This window comes from Dermacentor silvarum, chromosome 11, assembly GCF_013339745.2.
Source record: "Dermacentor silvarum isolate Dsil-2018 chromosome 11, BIME_Dsil_1.4, whole genome shotgun sequence".
Classification (NCBI taxonomy): domain Eukaryota; kingdom Metazoa; phylum Arthropoda; class Arachnida; order Ixodida; family Ixodidae; genus Dermacentor; species Dermacentor silvarum.
The window spans coordinates 81,142,914-81,163,527 of NC_051164.1; the positions used below are offsets into that span (position 1 = coordinate 81,142,914).

At 47.9% G+C, this 20,614-nt stretch overlaps 1 protein-coding gene across 4 annotated transcripts in view; it reads right to left on the reverse strand.

Moving 5' to 3' along the window:
* Nucleotides 1-20,153, reverse strand: part of LOC119432422 (uncharacterized) — a 382,068-nt gene extending 361,915 nt beyond the window's left edge. Inside the window, exon 1 of one of the 4 annotated variants that reach the window (XM_049658940.1) lies at nt 20,104-20,153. The gene's annotated coding sequence lies outside the window, so the exon portion shown is untranslated. Of the gene's footprint in view, nt 1-6,238; nt 6,316-20,103 lie in introns of those variants that run through there. The other 3 variants (XM_049658939.1, XM_049658942.1, XM_049658941.1) reach the window with 3 other exon arrangements.
* Between the last annotated feature and the right edge of the window lie 461 nt (nt 20,154-20,614).

Here is a 20,614-nt window from a genome sequence, read left to right on the forward strand (position 1 = left end):
ATCTCAGAATAACTCGTGAGCGGCCTATGCTGCACAATTATATAAAAAAAAATGCGTGAGAATAACATACCGCGAGCACAAAGGTGGACAACCACAAACATTACACGAGGCTACGCGGTGCATATAGGATGAAAGCAAACACAATTGTATACGCATCGCCAGTTGTATAGGATTTCATACACACCTCTTGCATAAAAGCTTCGCTTCACACAAATATCCCTACATGTGCGTTAAATCTGCAAATTTTTAAATAAAGCACCGGACTACCCACCCATCACGCCCGCGAGAACACACCTAAAGCGTCACATATTCGCAGCGGGGAACGCGAACTGCCCATCGCACGGGCAGCAGCACAGTTTCGGCTGCACTATCGCGGAGTAGCAGGCTACACAGCGCAGTATCGCCCTTTTACAAGATGAACATCCACCAACTACAACCCAACTTGCCGCTCTACTACATAAGTGCGCGGGAAGATATTCATCTTCTATATAAGCTCGCGCGAGATCTCACACATATACATATACGAATATACACACAAGAAACGCGCACAGTATACAGAAGATAAAGGGGAGAAGACGAGGTTCGGCGAGTGAATTATCAACGTAGAAAAACTCGTTTGCCAGCGAAGGCTGATATATACGCCGCCGCCAAATGCGGCTTCACACCAGGCGTACACACGCTCCCATGCAGTTTCTGCGCCCCCCCCCCCCCCCCCTTACTCCCCGGCTATTTTAAAATGACCCTACGGCCCGGCATATACGCCATGTACGTATATGACTCCGGGCGAAGGGCGCGTACCGTTCAGCATCAAGGCGGCGGCCCCGGCGATTAAGTATCAACCGCTCCGCGCGCGCGCGATTTAGGCGAGATTCAAGGACGCAAAACGCCGTATACGCATAATAGACGTTATTTCTCTGACACGCACGCACGTGCACGCACGCACACACACACACACAGAAACGCACACGCACGCACGCACGCACGCACGCACGCACGCACTAGGAATAGTAGCAGCACCGGTCTCACAAGACAGGCGTAGCTAAAGCGCAAAAGTGAAGGTAGATCTCGCCTTGTATCTTATCTTGCGATCCTTCATATATATGCGTGCGTGCGTGTGTGCGTGCGTGTGTGTGTGTTTGCTTGCGTGCGTGCATGCGTGTGCCAATACCGGGGCTATATATATAGCTTGCGCGTGCCGCAAAGAACTCGGGGTCACGTGCTTGTATAGCTGTCGGCAGTCAATATTTCACGCGATTGCCATTGTCGTCTGCAGCAATGCCGTTAGTAGAACTCTATGCCTGGCACGCAACCTTCCCGTGTTACACAGATATATCTTTCCCTCTCCAGCCTACCTCCATTCGATGATGATGAGCATTTACCGGCATCCCCTTTGAAACGGGGCTGTGACAAATAGTCACTTAGCCTGCTTGAGGTAATGAGATATGCTTTACTTGTTCTTCAACCTATTCTTTTACAGCGAAATTGTTATATGGCGAGTCAGTCGTCGTCTTCGTCTTCCACAGCTGGCTCCGTTGCCGCGCATCATTCCAGCGTAGAATTTCACTTCTCTTCTGTCGTCCTAATGGGGAGGCCGCATTTAAGGGGGCATCAGCCATTGTTTAAGGGCATAGGAGCCATTCGTTGTCTTACGTAACGGACAGATTTAATTTTGAAGCAATTTAATTTTCAAGAATCGCAATCGCAAGTCGCGTCGTTCTCTCCGTCGCAGCCGAACGTCTGTGTAACCTCATTAAGAAACACAAATACGTAACCAATAACTGAGAAAGACTTTAATGAACCGTCGGGATTAACCCAGTGACAAACACCGGGGCCACACATTTCAGAATTGAAATACGGGGTTTCACGTGCCAAAACCACGATCTGATTATGAGGCACGCCGTAGTGGGGGACTCCGGATTAATTTCGACCACCTGGGGTCCTTTAACGTGCACCTAAATCTAACTACACGGGTGTTTTCTGCATTTCGGCACCATCGAAATGCGGCCGGCGTGGCCGGGATTCGATCCCGCGACCTCGTGCTTAGCAGCCGAGCACCATAGCAACTAAGCAACCCCGGCGAGTGCATCGCAATGGCGGATTGCTATCCCACGATTCCAAGCTGCGACGTCTCGGTGCAAGCTTTGTATTTCTGTCAACTCGAAACTGACTTTTTTTTTTCACACATGTATTTTTTTTTTCACACTATGTCTTCTATCCGCCAAAGAAGGAATTAGCGCTGGTCGTCATCGAGAAAAGGGGGGACAACAGACAAAAGCTACGATTCCGCCCAGTGGTAATAAAAACACATAAATGTTTACATGCATTTAACATCGTGCGTGTACCTGTGAACATTTGTTAACGTGGACCTGTGTATATTCGCCTAACTAGCAATGCACTTTACTACAGATAGCAGTCATTTATGCGGACTGACATCGGCCACGTATAGTACACAGGATACAGTTGCTAGTATTGTATCAGTGTGGTGGTACTGCGTCCTTCTCACGCATAGCATAATTCCCATCGTTGTACATTACTCTCTCGTTAATATTAGAACACAGTTAAGCAAAATTTACAGATATAAGGAACAAGTTATGAAAGTCTGCCTCGTTTCCGACAGACATAACGCGTGTAAAAAAAAAGCATCCGCTTAATACGAATCGCTAATTCGGTTACGCCGAACTTCCGCAGCCGCCACAGACTCTTGTTACTCGGCACAGCGACTGGCATACTCGGACTGCTGTGGACGTGTAGCCAACGGCTATGGAAACAGCTATGGAAACGGCTATGGAAACGGCTATGGAAACGGCTATGGAAACGGCTATGGAAACGGCTATGGAAACGGCTATGGGCTGTGGATATGGCAAACGGCTCATCTGCGGACATAAAGAGCTACGCGAACATTGACGATCACGCGAGAACGTGCAGGGCTGGCAATCATCGTCATCATCATCAGCCTATATTTATGCCCGCTGCAGGACAAAGGCCTCTTCCTGCGATCTCCAATCACCCCTGTGTTGCGCTAGCTGATTCCAACTTGCGCCTGCTAATTTCCAAACTTCATCACCTCACCTAGTTTTCTGCCGTCCGCGACTGCGCTTCCCGTCTCTTGGCACCCATTCCGTAACTGTAATGGTCCACCGGTTATCCATCCTACGCATATACATGGCTGGCAATACAGCAATATTAATTATGAAAGTATCATTATACGTGCCTAAGCAGGCAATAAGTACGGCGAGGAAAATGACCAGGAAACACGACAATCACCTAAGTCCGCGCATGGTGCAGCTGAAAATGCCAGATAATTCGGTTCATTTTTTTTTTTCTTCAGCAACTGACAATGTCGGCGACTGGCTGCTCGAGTCACTGCATTCGCGGGCTTCTTTCAAGGTCGGGAAAGCACTTCTATGTAGCACGTATTGAGCAACAAAAAGCTGCGTGGGGAGTTTTTCATGTTGCTCTACAATGTTCTCAATGACACCTTTCATCTAATGATAATATTTGAGAAGTTGATTAATGAATTAAGACTAATTATCTAATTAGGCGGAATGCTAAAAATTATCTGAGTATGTCCAAGCGACGGCAAACAGCATTACCTTGGTTCTGTCCAGCTACGTGGCTTTTGCGTGTTTTTTTTTTTTTTTTTTAATCTTGGTGCATGATAGTTGGGACACCCTGTATATTGGCGCCTACATACACGCCGGCTGAATTCGATGGCATTCATTAAAAAGCCTTCTCTCTCTCTCCCTCGGTCGAGAAACGTCACATAGATGATGTTAACTTGACGCACAGCAAGCTATCGGCACCTTGCGCCTTAGTTCGCGACGAGTTATACTGACACGTGGAGCTAAGCTTTCAAGAATAAGATGCAATGCTGGTCAGTTGAAATGTGTGCAGCGGCACGCTTCGTTGTTGTTGTTGTTATACAACGAAAGAAAAAGACACTACAGCTATAAAGTAAGAAAAGTATAAGGCGTGGTCATGAGACACAAAAAAATCTAAGAAATTGCAGAAACCCACGAAGAAAGGAAGAACAGAAGCTTTTCGAGCCGCGCAAACTTCAAAGGTTGCCTCGAAGCGGATATCACGGTGTCGGTATACCCTCAAGCCTACGTTTATACAGCTACCATTACACTTGAGCCCAACACGTAATCGACGTTCTTTCATTTGTCATGCAGATAATGCAGGAGTATATGATCTTGATTACACCTTCCTGGGCGCAGATCTATGCATGTTAAGAGTTATGCTCAGATGCATATACTTGACCGCTGCGTTTCTTGAACGGGGCCACTCAGGCGCACGCGTATAGCGTGCTCGGTTCAAGTCCAAAGGGACCTGTATACCTAGGATATGCTTCTACCTATAAGACCACCTGGGAACTAGCGCTTTCGCAGTTCTGTTCCCTTTTCATCACTAATGTGACAAATCAAAACAGCATGCCGCGTTCTCTCTCTCTCTTGATTATTGTTAACTATTGTTATTATTATAATTCACTCCTTCTTTCTGGCACAAGCTCAGCCACAGTTACACACACATAGATCTTGTTTCTCTCTACAGAATGGACCCCGCGGGTCGGGTGTCCGTAATGAAGCAGCAATTAGCGCCCAGCGAGGAATGTGATCGCCTAAAAAATAGAAAAGAAGATAAATAAAAAATGATACGAACCGACAGTCGAAGGGAAAAAAAAGAAGCGAAGCGATGCTAATCGATAATTACGCGCGCTCTATCATGACACACCGGCGCGCGATCTCGATCATGTTGCGCCTTCGAAAATAAAACAGCTTCAGAACAGCCCGTATTCTTTTTGTTGTTATTATTATTTGAGCAATTAAATCTGCGCCTCGCAGCTTCGTGTCGCTGCGTTCCTCTCTCTCTCTCTCTTTCTTCTTTTTTTCTTTTTTTGTCAAGGTCGAGGGTTTCACGAGTGAGTACTACCTTTCTCTCATTCGAATCATTCGTCGAATGTTGCACAACGCAAGCAGCCCAACGATTAGCCGATTCAAAAACGAGCGCTCTATAGAAACGAACAAAGAAAAATTGAAAAGGCCCTTCGGGCTAGGTCCACTCACGGAGCGGCCGGCCGGACACTTAAACTTGCAATTAGACATGTGCGACCAGCGAGCTAGAGCAATTATGCGCGAAACGAAACCGAAATCAAAAGAACAAAAAATACGTTGGCGCGCTAGGCGGTACATATAAAAGACAGTACATATACGCATAGGTATACATATACTTGGCAACGCCATTGTAACCCCTCCGCAACAGCGATCTTATCTCTGACGCTGAAGTCGTTCTAACGAGAAGTGCGACCGACGGAGGTGGCTGTGCCGACATAGAAAGGGCGGCATTATACAACGACTGGAGTCGTGCGCCAGATTCGGGACCATAAACCAATGTTAAACGCGCACACAACGCGTGCTTGAAGTGTGTGTGTGTGTGTGCGTACGAGAAAGGTGTGTCCGCGCGTTAAGCGCGTATCGAATTAGCGGCAGTGTAGAAAAGACACTGTCGACGTAATTAGGGAACAAGTTCAGTTTGTACAGTGATCCGTCATGAGCGCCGGCTTATCGTTGCCTATAGCTTCGCTTCGCTATAGGCGCACGCGGTATGCCGTTGTTAGCGCCATTTTGTTGGCAATCGCGTACAATGTGAAGCGCACACGCCTATCTATATGTGACGGACAGAAAACTGAAGACAGTTGCTGGCATCGAGCTTTCGACGCGTGGAACAAGCGGTGGTGACATCTGAAGTCGGATGCATCAGTCATCACAGTAGACGCATTTGCCTTAAAGACTGTTGAAAAAACACTATCCAGAAGTTTCGTTCTATTCGTTAGGGTACGCATCACGGCATTCGCAAAAGCATCTATATGCAAATACACGCGCGCAAGCGCGCACACCCAGGCAAACACAACAATAAGCGCGTAAATAAACATGCACGCAAACATTTTGCAGACACGGAAACAAACATACACTACCACACAAGAAAAAATGAAGCGACGAAATTCGCAATCAAAGCTTGAGCTGTGACACGACTCCGTATTCTTGGCATATAACTTTTGGGGGATAGCCTCCACTTATGTGCGACGTCATCATGACCAGAGAGCGACGTCTAACTGGAAGCGACAGGGCGTCAACCGAAACGTCAACTGTGCGAAATCAGAACACTGGAGAGCAAAACGGTGCGTTTAATTTCATCCGGGCGGTTACATTATAAGCATAAAACACTAGTATATACTTACGTAGTGGAGCAGGCTACGTTGCTCAGGAAGGCAGACTATCGCTGGCTCTACAGCGATGATTCGTATTCCGAATAGTTCTGTGTGGGCAAACAAATTGCACATTTGTTCCTAATGCTCCATTAGTGCTTTTGACAACCAACGCTCCGTAACATAGCTGCCATGTACTAGGATTTGGGCATCGACTTACAATAATTGCGGAAATGAATTATCGTTATTGAAAAATTATTCGATATTCCATTCGAGTCTGGTGCAATTCGATTCGTAACCGATTAGGTCTCAAAAATTGCTATCCGCACGCCCAAAGTAATTTACGAATCTAGAATAACTTAGCATTTCTCCTTCGCGTCCCTGCAGGAAAACGTTCAGGTCAGAGGCCGTAGTATAAAGCTCGATATAACACTGTCGGTGCGTAACATAAGCTCGACACACGCAGCGCGAAAGGGGATCAGGAAATTACTCACTGCACAAAAAACAACAAGTTTGCCGCAATGTGATATACATTAGCAAGCGCGCGTTACCAGGCAACAAATACCGTACACAACGAAGACAGCGAAGTCCAAGGAGTTGGAATTGGACGAAGCAGCTGGGGGTTAAGAACCGGAGACGGACGCGAGTATTCGGAACACGTCCGGCAAAGATATTTCCTGATTTTCGCCGGCCTCCGCACCTCCTATAGTCCGCCACTTCCCCGTCCCCCGCCCTCAACACGCCTCGGCAAAAGAAGACGAGGTTATACGAAAATGTCGCGCGCTGCGACTGCTCATATGTGGATGACACCCGAAGACGATGACTCTCTGCCGCGGCGTCTCGGGATGCCCCACTTTGATGCAAGAGGGCAACAAAATGGCGGGCACCGGAAGTAACACTCCAAGAACAAAGGACGCGCAATTGCTTTTTTTTTTTTTTTCATAGTAGTAGTAGTTACTGCTCGTCACAAGTTACAATGGAGGAAGGCAAAAAAGACTAGGAGGAAGCGTCACGTGACAGTTCTAGGCCCTATAGTTTCCACGATACAAGAGAGAGAGACCGAAGAAATAGGAAAAGGAGGAAGGTTAACCAGAGGGGAAGATCCGGTTTGCTACCCTACACTGGGGAGAGAGGGGAGGAGGAGGTAAAGTGTAATACAAATAACATAGCTGCAGTAAGGACAAGTGACAAGTCGAGACAGGACAAGCGCTTGTCCTGTCTCGACTTGTCCCTCATCCTTACTGCGCTATTTATTTCTTTTACGATGAATAACCAACAGGCCCAAACCTATTCCCTTCCGAGGTAAGGTGACAGGAAAGTAGAGATATCGAAAGAAAGGGAGCGCAGTGCTACAAGAGTGCATCTGCGATAAAATATAAAGCAATGCTCGTGGGAAAAGCGCCGTCACCACGCGATAGACAAGCGATGACCAAAGTCACAAATAGCAATAACTATGGTCTACCCGCATTGCTGGTATCATGGCCCCTCAACATCCCCGTGATAGCAACCGGTATTCCGGAAAAATACGGTTTCGAAATAACGGCGTTAATCTTATATTTAAGCTCTCGAACTTCTGGTTGTTCGGGGGCGTATAGAGTACGCGTACTTTATCTTTCAAGTTAAACACCGAACAAGCCCTCGCTCGGAGTGAAGCATTGAAAGGCACACTACCGAGAAAAATGATTTCGGTCAATAAATTATCCTTTTTGAAATACTAAAAAAAAAGTCATCTCCTCCCGTGAGAAACGGCTTGGTAATCCAGAACCAAGTGGCCGCTATACGTCATGAATTTTGACGGCACTTGCTGTGACCTATAGCTTTCTTTCTTTTTTTTTCTTTCTTTTTTTTTATCGGTAGATGTCGACCGCATTGCATTCCAAAAGAGCCATAAACTGAAACTTAGACAGCTTCAAGAACGTTTTCTGAGCCTCGACCGGCAGAAATACAAAACAAATATACTTGGAAGTCCGTGATGTCATTCATATAGGCATCGGCTCTGCGGTATCGGCTCAATAAAATAAATAAATCAAAATAAATAAATAAATAAATAAATAAATAAATAAATAAATAAATAAATAAATAAATAAAAGCTGTGATCTTCATTTTATCTTAGCTGATTTAGTGTTACACTATATTCAGCTTAGGTCGGCAGTTTAAGCGGATACTCTCCCTCACACACACTCACCAATATTTTTGCAAGCTATGCACTCACCCGTGTGTACTGACACTCCGCAGCACACGCTCACCTTACTCCTCACTTCCACTGATGCTCATCATTCGCTAGCGTTCATTGTCACTTCTATTCACACTATATACCGTCACCTATCTCACACTTTTAACTGACGACCACTCGCACTCACCAGCAACTCAAGCACATGCGCATAGTCACATCCAACTCACACTCGCCGACTGTCACTCACTCTCATCCAACTCACACTCAATCAGTGTCACCGAACTTCTTTCGTTCGTTCATGCTCACGCCCCACTCAAACTCGCCGGCACTCGCTCCGGTTTACACTCAGGTTCACGAAACCCTATTCGTAGCTCAATAACCCCTGTAGAACTGAGTCTGGAGTGAACATGAGTCAGCGCACTCGAATACGCCGGCCTATGCGCTCTTGAGCGTCCATCTGATTGGGACAAAAGCGGACGCGCGTACATCCGTATACGTATATCTGCTTTCCCGTTGTCCTGAACGAGCGAGGTGTGTGACAAAGTTGACTATAGCGAATCGCTATCGTATAGCACCGACGCGTGTCGAAAGCCATTGCACGAATGGCAGAATTTCAGGTGTAAACGCGAATGTGCTGCTAGACTGCAAGTACATACCTGCTCTGAAACTTGGAGCGACCTGCATATATGCAAACCTGTTCCTACAGCTAGCTGACTACGTGTCCTTGCTTCGCGAGAACCAGGTACATTCAAGCAGTCGGGGAGGGGCTACGCGAATCCAATTATTGCAATGCCAGTTTTTCGATTAGCCGACCAGTTTCCTTACGGATCCCATATTGATCAACTTCGTTATGGATCACCAGTTTAAGCCAAATAACCCGCGAAGTCACACGCATACACGTACGGCAACTTCTAGAACTTGACTTTAGCGAGTGGGGGAAAAAAAAAAAGATTATCTAATTTGTCAAAGCCGCAGCACGTTGCAATAGAAGAACCGCGTTAATCTGTTTGGCCCGGGATAAAAAGAAAGCAACGTTTGCGAGGCCAGAGACGGTGTGCCATAAACGGGATCTTAATCGACATCGCGAGTAGTACTTATTGAAAGTTAGGCGAGTTGGTGATGGTTAGTTCTAGGAACAGCGCAAAACGACGGAACGTGATGAAGTAATATACAAGACAGCGCTAATATTCCACTGCATGTTTATTGCAGAGAGAAGGGTATGCAGGGTGATCGTTTTTCAAGTTTTATGAAATCTAAAAAGATCCCGTGTGGCAGATAGCAGAATTATCGTTTTTGAGCCGGATTATTCGAAGAGGCGGACATTACAAGCACGATAAATCGAAACGCATGTTCAACAAAAAATCGCTAATAATTATTTACTTTACGGCACATACTGCGACTTACGAAATGTAGCCGGTGAGCTGGCAACACGTATCCACTTGAAATGAATTTCCAAGATGACACCAGTTTCGAGATATTATTTCCCATAGTGTGGGCCGAAATACATGGGCGTTCCAATTATTTTTGTGCTTTAATGCATAAAAGAGCGTTCTTTTAAAGAAAAAAAAAGGAAGTGGAACAACAGCGCATTCTTACGGCAAGTTTGATGGCGCATATCTCCATATTGTCAGACCTTTGACAACCGAACACCGTAGGCCTTATGATTGTATCTTACACCGTGTTTATTAATGTTTTCTTTTTTTTTTTGTGGAACAGCTTGGCTAACGTTGGCTAGGACACCCCTCTCTTCAATAAAAAAATCCAGTTGATAGTCGGCGCTGTCTTCTGTTTTCCTTCTTTACGTCCCGCTTTCTCGCGCCGTTCCCAGAATGAACCGACATGTCGACTTCGTTATGAGCGTCATCAGACACAGCAGAAACGGCCAGGGGGTGGTAAGACGTTCGAGCAAAGCCACACTGCGGTTTCCACACTTCGGAAGCGCATTCGCCGCTACCGTGTACATCCCACAATCAAACCGGCCACGTTATCCCCGCGCATGATTAGCTGCCGATCACGTTCGACACCATTTCCTCCGCTACAGTCTCCTCCTGGCCAGTTCACAATCAGAATCTATCACTTGCCGGTACTACATACCCGAACAACATGAACTGGCGGGAAAATTATAGGACCGTGCAGGCTGAACACTGTAAAAGCCTGGCGGTGTTGCGCAGTGCAGTCAATTGCCCGAAGAGTAGTGCGAATAAATAAATCTAAATGTACAAGAAAAAAAATCCGAAGCTAACGAAATAAGATCGACGTACAAGGTAAGAGTTCAAAGTGCAAGACGTTTAAGGGGGCGCACGCTGCAGCAACCGCAATCGCGTCGATCCAGGAAGCACGCGTGGTCGTCGTTGCAGAAAAAACGCCGGCGCGATTAAGTAAACGCATTTTGATCAACATGGTTCCTTTCTCTCTCTTTCTCTCTCCTCTTTTCCTCTTTTTTGTTTCTTTTTCCTCTTATGCGATTAGGAGGAGACCAACTCGAAAGCATAATCGAAGAGGTCTCGATTCCGCGGGCTACCTGCCAACAAGGGGCCACCGGTTTGTTCACGCGCTCGGCCGAAAAAGAAGCAGCCGCGTTCATTTCACCGCCTGAGCCCCCCCGCTACCTTCTATACCGTTCCTCGCTTTATCACCACGCTATCTGGCTCCTTCGCTCCGCCCACCGCGAAAGGGTCAGTGTGTTTGGGCAAGAGTCATGTGTTCTCGGCTCTCGGGGTCAACCCACCGGTAGGATAGAGAAGAGCGCAGAGTTCGCCGTACCCTCCGCTCAAGTTGAGCCCACTAAACGTCGTGTCGCGTTGTGGTGCTGGAGGCGGGCACTGTATAACGAGCGATGAAGAAAGTGGGGGAGAGTGGTGGGGGGTCAATTAGAGGGATACGTGCGTCGTGGAGCGGCGACCTGCATCGGGATAAATCACGTGCCGAACATTGCACACACACGCGCGTGTGCGTGTGTGTGCGTTCATGTGTGCGTGTGTTCATGTGAGTGCGTGTGTCTATCTGTGTGCGTAGATTTTGTTGCACGAAACGATTCATAATTCATGGGGTGCCCCGGGATTATCCGACCGCGGCTGAAAAACGTGCCTGCCCATCTATGCACGGCGCCGCGCTATGCGTAGAAGTCGGCACGGTATGCACTATAGTATACAGAAGGTGACACGAGGCGAAAAACCACGGATTTCGTTTCGAGTGGCACGAAGTCATTACGCCGTACACCGTGGCCCGCGACGCGAAGCTCGAACACGAAATTTCGTTTAAGAAACGGAAGCGAAATTAGGACGGCTTGCCCTGAAACAAGACTGGGGTCACGCGAAACTTTTTTTTTCTTTCGAGTTAATGCTCTCTCTCTCTCTCTCTCTCTCTCTCTCTATATATATATATATATATATATATATATATATATATATATAACACCTCAATATCGATCCATTTATATCGAACAACGTCAGCATTTGTTCAATCTTCTTGTTTATTTCAACCCAAATTAAAGGTTCTCAAAGCTGGAACAATCATCATAAGTCAGCGTCGTGGCAAACGCTAGCGTCGTTTCGTTGCCGAACGCAATTTCCTATCATTGTGATGACGCGTCACACCCTTGGTCACCGTTTCCTCATTCATTCATTCATTCATTCATTCATTCATTCATTCATTCATTCATTCATTCATTCATTACGACTTTACCTCTGTTTACTCCCTACCTTCGCATACTTCGCCTTCCCCGTCTGCAGTGTAGGGTAGCAAACCGGACTTTTTGTTCTTGTTGACCGCCCTGCCTCTTTTATTTCCTCTCTTTCTCTCTCTCTCTCTCTAAACGCCATGTGAACAAACTGTCCGTAATTGGCCCGGGCGGTGCACGTGTCGATGCGGAGCGTGGAAGATGAACAGAGTTCACAAGGACAAAGGTCACGTTCTGCGGTTGACGATTCTCGCACGTTTTGAGACACGCGTCGCGATATACGGCTCTTTTCCCCCGTTTTCAACCTCCCGGCGGTACGAGGCCGTGCCGCTGCAAGTCCACCTCAAAGGAAGATTCAGACCTCGTCTGTAGGCGTTACTCGAGCCCGTGGTCAACACACAATGCGCCTAGCACAGGACAAAGCCGCTATAGGAGCCGCATGGTTCCCGACAGTAAGTGGTAAACATCTAGTATTCACGATGACCGCAACAGAAAGATGTGACATGTGTTGTAGGCGGCGAAGGGAAAAAAAAAGGAATAACGGGAACGAAGAAGTCTGCCCCGCGAGAAAAGCTTTACGTCGCACGTCGAGAAGAATAAGAAATAAAGAGTGAACCAGTGCGAGAGAGCAAACGAGAAATTGACGCGAGAAGACGCGGACTACCAGGAGCTCTTCCCCCTTACAAAACAACGAGACGGTGCCTCCTTGCGTTCAGGGGCAATCGCCTCCCAGCAGGCGTGCATACACATCGGCGCCAACGACCGATCATGTGGACCTGGTTACGTAACCACCGAGTCGAGGGAGCCGGCTGGCGTGCGTGGTTGTGTGTATACGTGTGCCTTCGCTCTTTGTCCCAGGTCCTTCTCTACTTCTGATTCTCTTCCGCTGCTCTTCGAGGTCATTCTTTGCTGTCAGAGGAATTCAAATTCAAGAACGCCACCGAACGTAGATTAGATTTAGCTGGGGGATCGCGTGGATAATATTAGCGGATGAAAAACAAGATTTGATAGCTTGAATTCGGAACAGCGCTTCAAGGAATAGCTGGGGGATCACGTGGGCAACTTTAGCGGATGAAAACAAGATTGGATGAAAACTTGAGTTTATAACTTGAACACGGTACAGCGCTTCAAGGGACAGGGACGCAAGAGGACGTATACACAGCGCTGGGTAGTGACATGACATGATTGCATATGTTCCGCTTCCTTTTATTGCGATAGCAATTATATGGACACTCAAAAGCAGACTTCTGCCGTCGGCGTCGCCGTAGCCGTCGCCGTGAGGTTCCATATGACGTCAATGGAGATGAAATCGTCGCCGCGCGCCGAACGCTATATGTGCGCGTGAAAGGGCGCGAGGGACGCGCGCTTTCACGAGGAGTGAACCCACGGCGGAGAACAAACGCGCGTTCTGCGCCTTGCTCCATTAAGGGCTGCAGAAGTAGGCGTCTCTTTCCTTCTTTACAATCACCATATATGTAGAGCAAACGTGCCTTCTTCCGACGCGCGAAAGGCCGTAGGGGGGGGGGGTAGGGGGAGGGAAGGGAGGCGACGTTTAGCTGCGGCACCAAGTGCCTATTTATATCAGAGGCTCCGGCAACAGTCACCAACGCCGCACGCATTTTGTGCGAACGCGGGCAAAATGCCGACGGCGTCGACAACAGTTCTGCGCGTTGCTGGTGCTGCTGCATGTCCAAATTTATACAGCTGATAAAACTACTATCCTTACTCCGTATAGCTCTCTACAAATTTGCTATCGCAATTGATGCTTCGCCTTTCAGGTGAAACTGCGACAACTTTTTTTTATTTTTATTTTTTTCTCGTGATGGTTTTTTTTTCTTGGCCTGTTGTTTACGCTCGCTGTTTCGGAATAAAGAAGTGTTGGCAGTCAGAGCTTTGTGCGCCCTGTTCTGTCCGTGTCCCTTGCTGCGCTGTCCTAACTTCAAGGTGTTCGACCAACAAGCCCAAATTCTGACGTTTTCAATATGTGATATAGCGCGTTTATTGATCGATGCACGGGGTTTAACATTTGAAGGCAGCACTGGGGCTACTAGAACGCCGTAGTGGAGCTCTTCAGATTAATTGTGACCAATTCAGGTTCTTTAACGCGCATCAAAAATATAAGTACACGAGCGCTGCTGCATTTTGCCCCCTATCGAAATGCTGCCGCTGCAGCCGGGATCGAACCAGCAACTTGGAGCTCAGCAGGGCAACGCCTTAGCCACTAAGTTACCGCGGCTCGATCCCATGGGGTGTTTCTTATATCTTTCCTGCAGTATTCAGCACGCCCGGACGATAGAGTCCCCTAACTTTAGATTCCCTGTTTCTGAAACTCCCCAATATCAAGGTCTTGCCGTTTCTTCTCTAACGTCACTTCTCCGAAGTTAAACTCCCTAATGTCAAGCCCGCATTCTGGTTTCCTCTCATATGTGCCACTTCTTATCGCCAAGCCCGCCTTCCCGCTTCGTCTCTTACGTCATTTCTCCGAAGTTACAACTCCCTATAATGTCAAGGTCGTCCCGTTTTCTCTCCTACGTCACTTCTCTGAAGTTCAAACTCCCTAATGCCAAACTCGCATTCTCGTTTCCTCTCCCGACGCCGCAGCTCCCTAACGCCAAGCCCGCCCTCCCGTTTTCTCTCTTACATCACTTCCCAGAAATTAAAACAAGCTCATTAATGCCAAACTCGCCTTCCCGTCGCCTTTTCTACGCCACTTCTTCAAAGTATAACGCTCCCTAATGTCATATCCGCATTCCCATTTCTTCCCCTACGCAAAGTATTCGAAGTTCCCGAAGCCTGGCGACAGCCAGGGCACTAAATTCCAATCCTCCAGCCTTTTCAACTTCGCAAACGCTCCCGGTACCAAGCAGGCCTTCCTTGTTCAGAGGCGCTGGCTCCGTTAATGTTTGCTAATGAATCAGGCGTCGGCTGATGCCGAGGAGGTAGGTACGCGTACGAGAGACGGAAATTTTTCACCCTCCGGACAAATGCACGCTAGCATGAACATAAAAGTGACGATGTGTACTCGTTGCCAAGCAAAAAACGCTGCTTGTATAGTGCTGTGAAGGCGAGGGTCATCCTGGGACGAGGGTAGAAAAGTGGTGGGAAGAGAGGGGGTGGGGGTCGTCTTCGAAATGAGGAAGCAACTCCGGCGCCGAAATTGAATTACAGATGCGAAAAACCGGGCGCGAAAAAATACGAAGCCAGCAGCAGCCACTCGGATATCGTGCAACACAAGCACGCACGCACGTATGTAAGCCACAATCGAAGACAAGATGCCGACGTCAGTGAAAAAAAAAAAAAAAAAAAAGAGGTGAAGGAGAGCAGCGGAAGTAGGAGGAGAATAAACAGCGATACTCGGCGATGAAGGCGGCTAGGGTGTGTGTTTTTCGCGAGAAAATACCAGGGATGTAAACAACAGGAGCAAGATACGTGGAAGGAGATATAGGCGGCGAAGGGAGAGGGCACAGACAAGGAAAATTGAAGGAACACCCGTTGAAGGCTCAAAAACAAAGCTGATGGAGGTGGATGGGTGAAGGAAGGCAGTTGGGGGGAAAGCGCAAACTGCGAACAACGCTATAGCGAGTCTTTGGGGAGAACGAGTGCGTGGCGGAAATACGCTGAAGGCGGGAGAAAACAAAAGAAAGAGATAACAAACATGTGAACGAACGGTTCAACCAGGATAGCGCATACAGCTTTCACTTTATCTCTGCTGAGACGCGCGCACAAATCTGGAAAAAGACGGGCGGCTGGCGAAATGACGGGATAAGCATGTGAAGATGCAAGTTGGCGAGGGATAAAGAAAGAAATGGTGTCGCTATGGATGGAAAGGGGACAAGACGGGGGATAACCAAGAGCTAAACATCTTTCCCCTTTGCGAACGAGCAGCATGGATCCTGCTTTTCGGGGAGGGCCTAGCGCTGCCTTGCCGGGGATGTTTTAATTGCATTAAGAACTGCGTGTTGAATTAGTGGATTACCGCAAAGGAAACTTTCAATTCTTTTAATTGCGTTAGCGGCGGCATCTCGACCTCCCCCCTGCCTCTGCCTTTCGCGTTCTCAGAGCTCGAGCCTCTTGGAAAGGCGGGCTCGGGTCCAAAGGGTTTCAAGCTCCGAAGAAACCCGAACTCCTTTCTCCCTTGTGTTTCTTTTTCTTACTTCCTCGCTCGGTCCCTACCCTTTATTCCTTTCGCATTTTCCTTCTTGATCCCAAGATAGAGAACGCTGGCGGGCGCCCCATAGCGGCGGAGCCACACCAGAGCTCTTAATCAGATTACTCGAATGCGAGTTATAAGAATTAGCGCGGATTAAAAAAGAGTGTACTGCTAATCAACATGCGAGAGACCGAAGAAGGGGGGCAAGGGAGGAAGGTGCGACAGGAAAATGAATTAGATGAAGACGGGACGACACAACGGGAGAGAAAGAGAGGGAGAGAGAGAGAATGGAAATGTACGCTCATCTTCATTTCCACCCTTAAACGATGCGCATTCCATGACGCGAAGTACTGGGAAGTTAAAATTAAAGGCAACGCAGGAAGCGAGGAGCAAGCAAAGAAACACGCTCGGGTCAAATGAAACGAAGCTTGGAGCTTGGTTTACGAACATGGCACGAAGTACGGTTCTAGATGGCGACTGGGAAATCCCCGTTCTCGGCACCCGAACGTGTGAAGCTTCGATGGAGGTTCACACGACGTGATTCCGTCACAAAATGCAGAAGTGTTTCTAGAGGTCATTCAAAGAAGGTTACTCAGCGTCTATTAGATTTCAGGAAGACGCTTTGTCAGAACGCCTATATAGGTGTCCCAGCTAACGTTAGCTCGGACACGCGGTATACTGTATACATATATAATCTTCGTACGAGAGGAAGAGGTTCACGGTAAGATGGAGATTTGAACGGATGTTTCTGGAGCCAACACTTCGACAAGAAAGCTTGACTTGGACCACCTTCCTGCAGTACCAACTACTTGCGCCAACTGCTTGCGCCAACTGCTTGCACCAACTGCTTGCACCAACTACTTGCACCAACTAGCTTGCACCAACTACTTGCACCAACTATACTTGTCTTGTTTATGAAAAGTCATGTACTAACTAGCTCACCAACGCGCGTTAGAGAAACTGGTCTTCGTCAGGGCAACAACTGACCCACGGTGAAATACATATACTATCACGCGTACACTGTTTTGCTCTTTTGACTCTTTGACCGTTTTGCATTGGGCTGCTCTGAAATGTAAGGTAATACGCGTAGCAATAGCACACGGGCTTGACCCGCGAGATCAGATTTGGATGACTGACGACTGTGGTCGCCGCTATCGTTGTGCTTTGAGTGTTACTGCTTCTTCTTTTTTTAATTTACTTTTTTTATTTTTTCTGGGCACAAGTTCGCCCGATGAGGGTTACCTTCGCGGCTCCCACGGTTCTGGCACTGTCTGGTTCTTCACCGTCACTACAACGTGAAAACTACCTATAACATTACCTATACATATACTTTACCTACACAGTTTCCACAAAATACACAACTACCTTATCTATACAAATAAGCTATCAGTTGCTCTTTTTTCGATATTTTCCTACAGGACGCGCACTTCTACCACCATGGAAAGAATGATGCTCATTTTGTTGGAGGATGGGTTCAAAGCTGATAGAGCCTTAACCGGTCAACGGTCAAGATAAGCAAGAACTGTTTAGAGCATTAGTAGGAACGAAGCAGGAAAGAGATGGGGACGGGTTTGTTACAGGCGTAGGTAGCTTTACAATGTACAGATAGGGGTTGGAATGAAAACGGAGAATCCAGAACGAGATATACGCAGAATGCTAGAGTGGAATAGATGTAGCAAAACCTGATTATTCAAGAAGGCTAGATGACTATATTTCGCCGCCCCGTTTCAAAGGAGATGCCATTAGAAATCATCATCATCAACATCATTGTCATCATCTAAATTTCATACTGCTCTCTGTGGCCTATATTTTCCGGTTCGAGCGTTGGTGTGTTTGCGCGTGTGCTTGTATGCACGTGTGGGTGTATGGTACTTGAGAAAAGGAGAGAGTGTGTTTGTCTCCTTTCCTTCCTTCTTTCGTTCATCTTCTACTGGCCTTAACGTTGTAGCACACCAAACCGGTCATTTGGCTAGCCTCACAGTTTACGCGTGTGGAATACTGGTCGATGTATACGGTCGTTTCCTTGCGACTCAATACTGGAACATGTAAGTTTTATAGACAAATGGGCAGGCCACAGTATGCAATAAAGGTAGTGGTGAGGGTTGAAGACGTCATTGGCCGAGCCTATAGCGGTCTGTGGTGACGCAGCGCGAGCTTGCTGAGCAGTTTAGCTTTAAATATCGAAACTAAGAAATATTGTGACATGTTTCTTTTTTTCTTGTCCATTACTTTATCTCGAATCCTTGTGCATCAGGATTACGGAACAAAGCCTACATCAGAGGATGCGACTATAATCATTTGCTCATAGCTACAGTCATGCAGTGCGAGTCGGGAGTGAAGCTGTTACGCTCAAAACCACTGAAGGTTTCATGTCGCGTGCAGTGTGGTGCTAAGACAAGTCAGTGAAAGACACTGAACCTGCGTGAGGTTTACACTCGAATACATATTTTCTGTTATTCAGCCAGGTTTCTGTTCTCTTCCAGTGAATTCCCATTTCGTTCAGCAAGTTTTTGAAGTTAGTTTTGAAGCGTACGCTGGAAGAATAGCTGACTTTACGAGTAAGTGACCGTACTTGTGCGTGTGATGATCGGCGATAAAGTCGCGCAATGGCGATCTGAAAAGACACGAACCAGACGTTTAGCCAAATAACTGACAACCTCGCTTCCGTCAAACCACCCTTTCCTGTCCTTCCAACATTTCTTGCGCATAGTAGTTTGCAAACATTTGTTTGTATGTCTGTTGCTGCAGTTTTGGAAACAATAAACTGATTTAGCGAGTCATGCATTTACAAAACGGCTTTTATTATTAATGTCGGGGTCACTGCTGCAATGCGAATTTGGCGCAAGGCATGCTGATCGTTATTATTATTCTTTCTTCGCAGCCCCGCAAGCTCGCCAGTCACTGAACAAGCCTCCGCAGCAGCGTTAGTGACCTGGTAAGTCCGGCAAATATGCTGACGTCGTGATAATTTTGTGTACTGCTGTATGCATGATGTTTCCGTAACAATGTCGTCCTTCGTGGTGGACGCTAGTCTGCAAGTCTCCAACGGTGGCTCAGTCTCATCACACGCTTTGATCAAACACGAATCGTTTGATTTTCCACTGCATAGTACACGTAGATACTCGTCGGCGTCATTTAATTCTTCAGGCTTCTACTACGATCGACGGAAACCACAGAACACAAACGAACAGCTGTGACTTGGTACGTGATATCTGTTTTACCAGGTAATATCCAATGTATGGCCCATGATACGTTCCACGTATGCGCACAAATACGCACATCGAGTGGCAGCAGCCACTCGATGCTGCAGTGGTATTAAAAAAATACTAAAAGGATTACGCTTAAGGGTACATGCAGAATTTTTAAGGATACGAACTGTACAGACCATCTATCTATTAGGTGTCCGTATTTCATTCAAAATTTAGTTGCTTTCCGAAACCGTCGCAAAAGCGGGGGGAAGGAAAAGAAAAACAGCAGCGTTGTGTCGTCTGCTGCCGGATTCGCCCACCTCGCCGTGAGATGGCGCCACGGGTCCATTTGGGCCCGCCAGGTTCAGCCCGGCGTGAAAGCAAGCGGCGGGAACACCGAGTTCTTGCATCTGCAGCGTGCAGGAAAGCGCACTGGACACACCGATGCGAACAAAACGATCTAAAACGGAAGTAAGTGCTGCTACGACGGGAGCAAATAGCCGTACGCTTTCATTCGCCGGTCGTTTGTTTACATTTCACCACGGCCGCTCACGAAAACACCGGTTCCGCTTTCCACCTGCTCGGGCCGCGCTAGGAACGCTTCCAGCCACGATCTTGTACGAATGATGTATGGGACACCCTACGTCCACCAATCGGTGCCCTGTTTAGGCAGGCATACCGGGGCACGACAAGTAAAAGCGCCTTTACCTTCGCCGAAGTCAGACGCGTCCTTCCATGCGCGCCGCCATCTTGCTTGGTTCGCGAACGTGGCGCGCGATGCCGCCACCGTCGCGTTCTCGCGTCGAGTCCCGCTGAGAGAGCGAGGAGGAGAAAAAAAAACGCCCCGGCGCGCGCGAGGGCTGTCGGGAGAGCGTTCTCCAAAACCAACATGGCTGCGGCACGGTGTCAGCTGTGAGGATCCGTGTGAGTACCTTTTCGCTATTTGGCACGATCGCGGCCCCTTCCCGGGCCCGGTACCGGCGCGAGCGCGACGCCGAATGCGGTACCCACCGGACCGCGGCGTACCGGCAGTTCCAGCACCGATGCACGGACGACGACGAGCGTCGGAAAAGGCGTCAGCGCGCGCGCGCGCGCGACTGCTTTCTATTGCTGCTGCTCCTCCGGAGCAGCGGCGATGCTGCGCTCTCCTATCGAGGAGCATGGCTTTCATCCCTCCGTCCGTGGGAGCAAGACCGCTTGCTCCGCGTCTTCTTCGGCG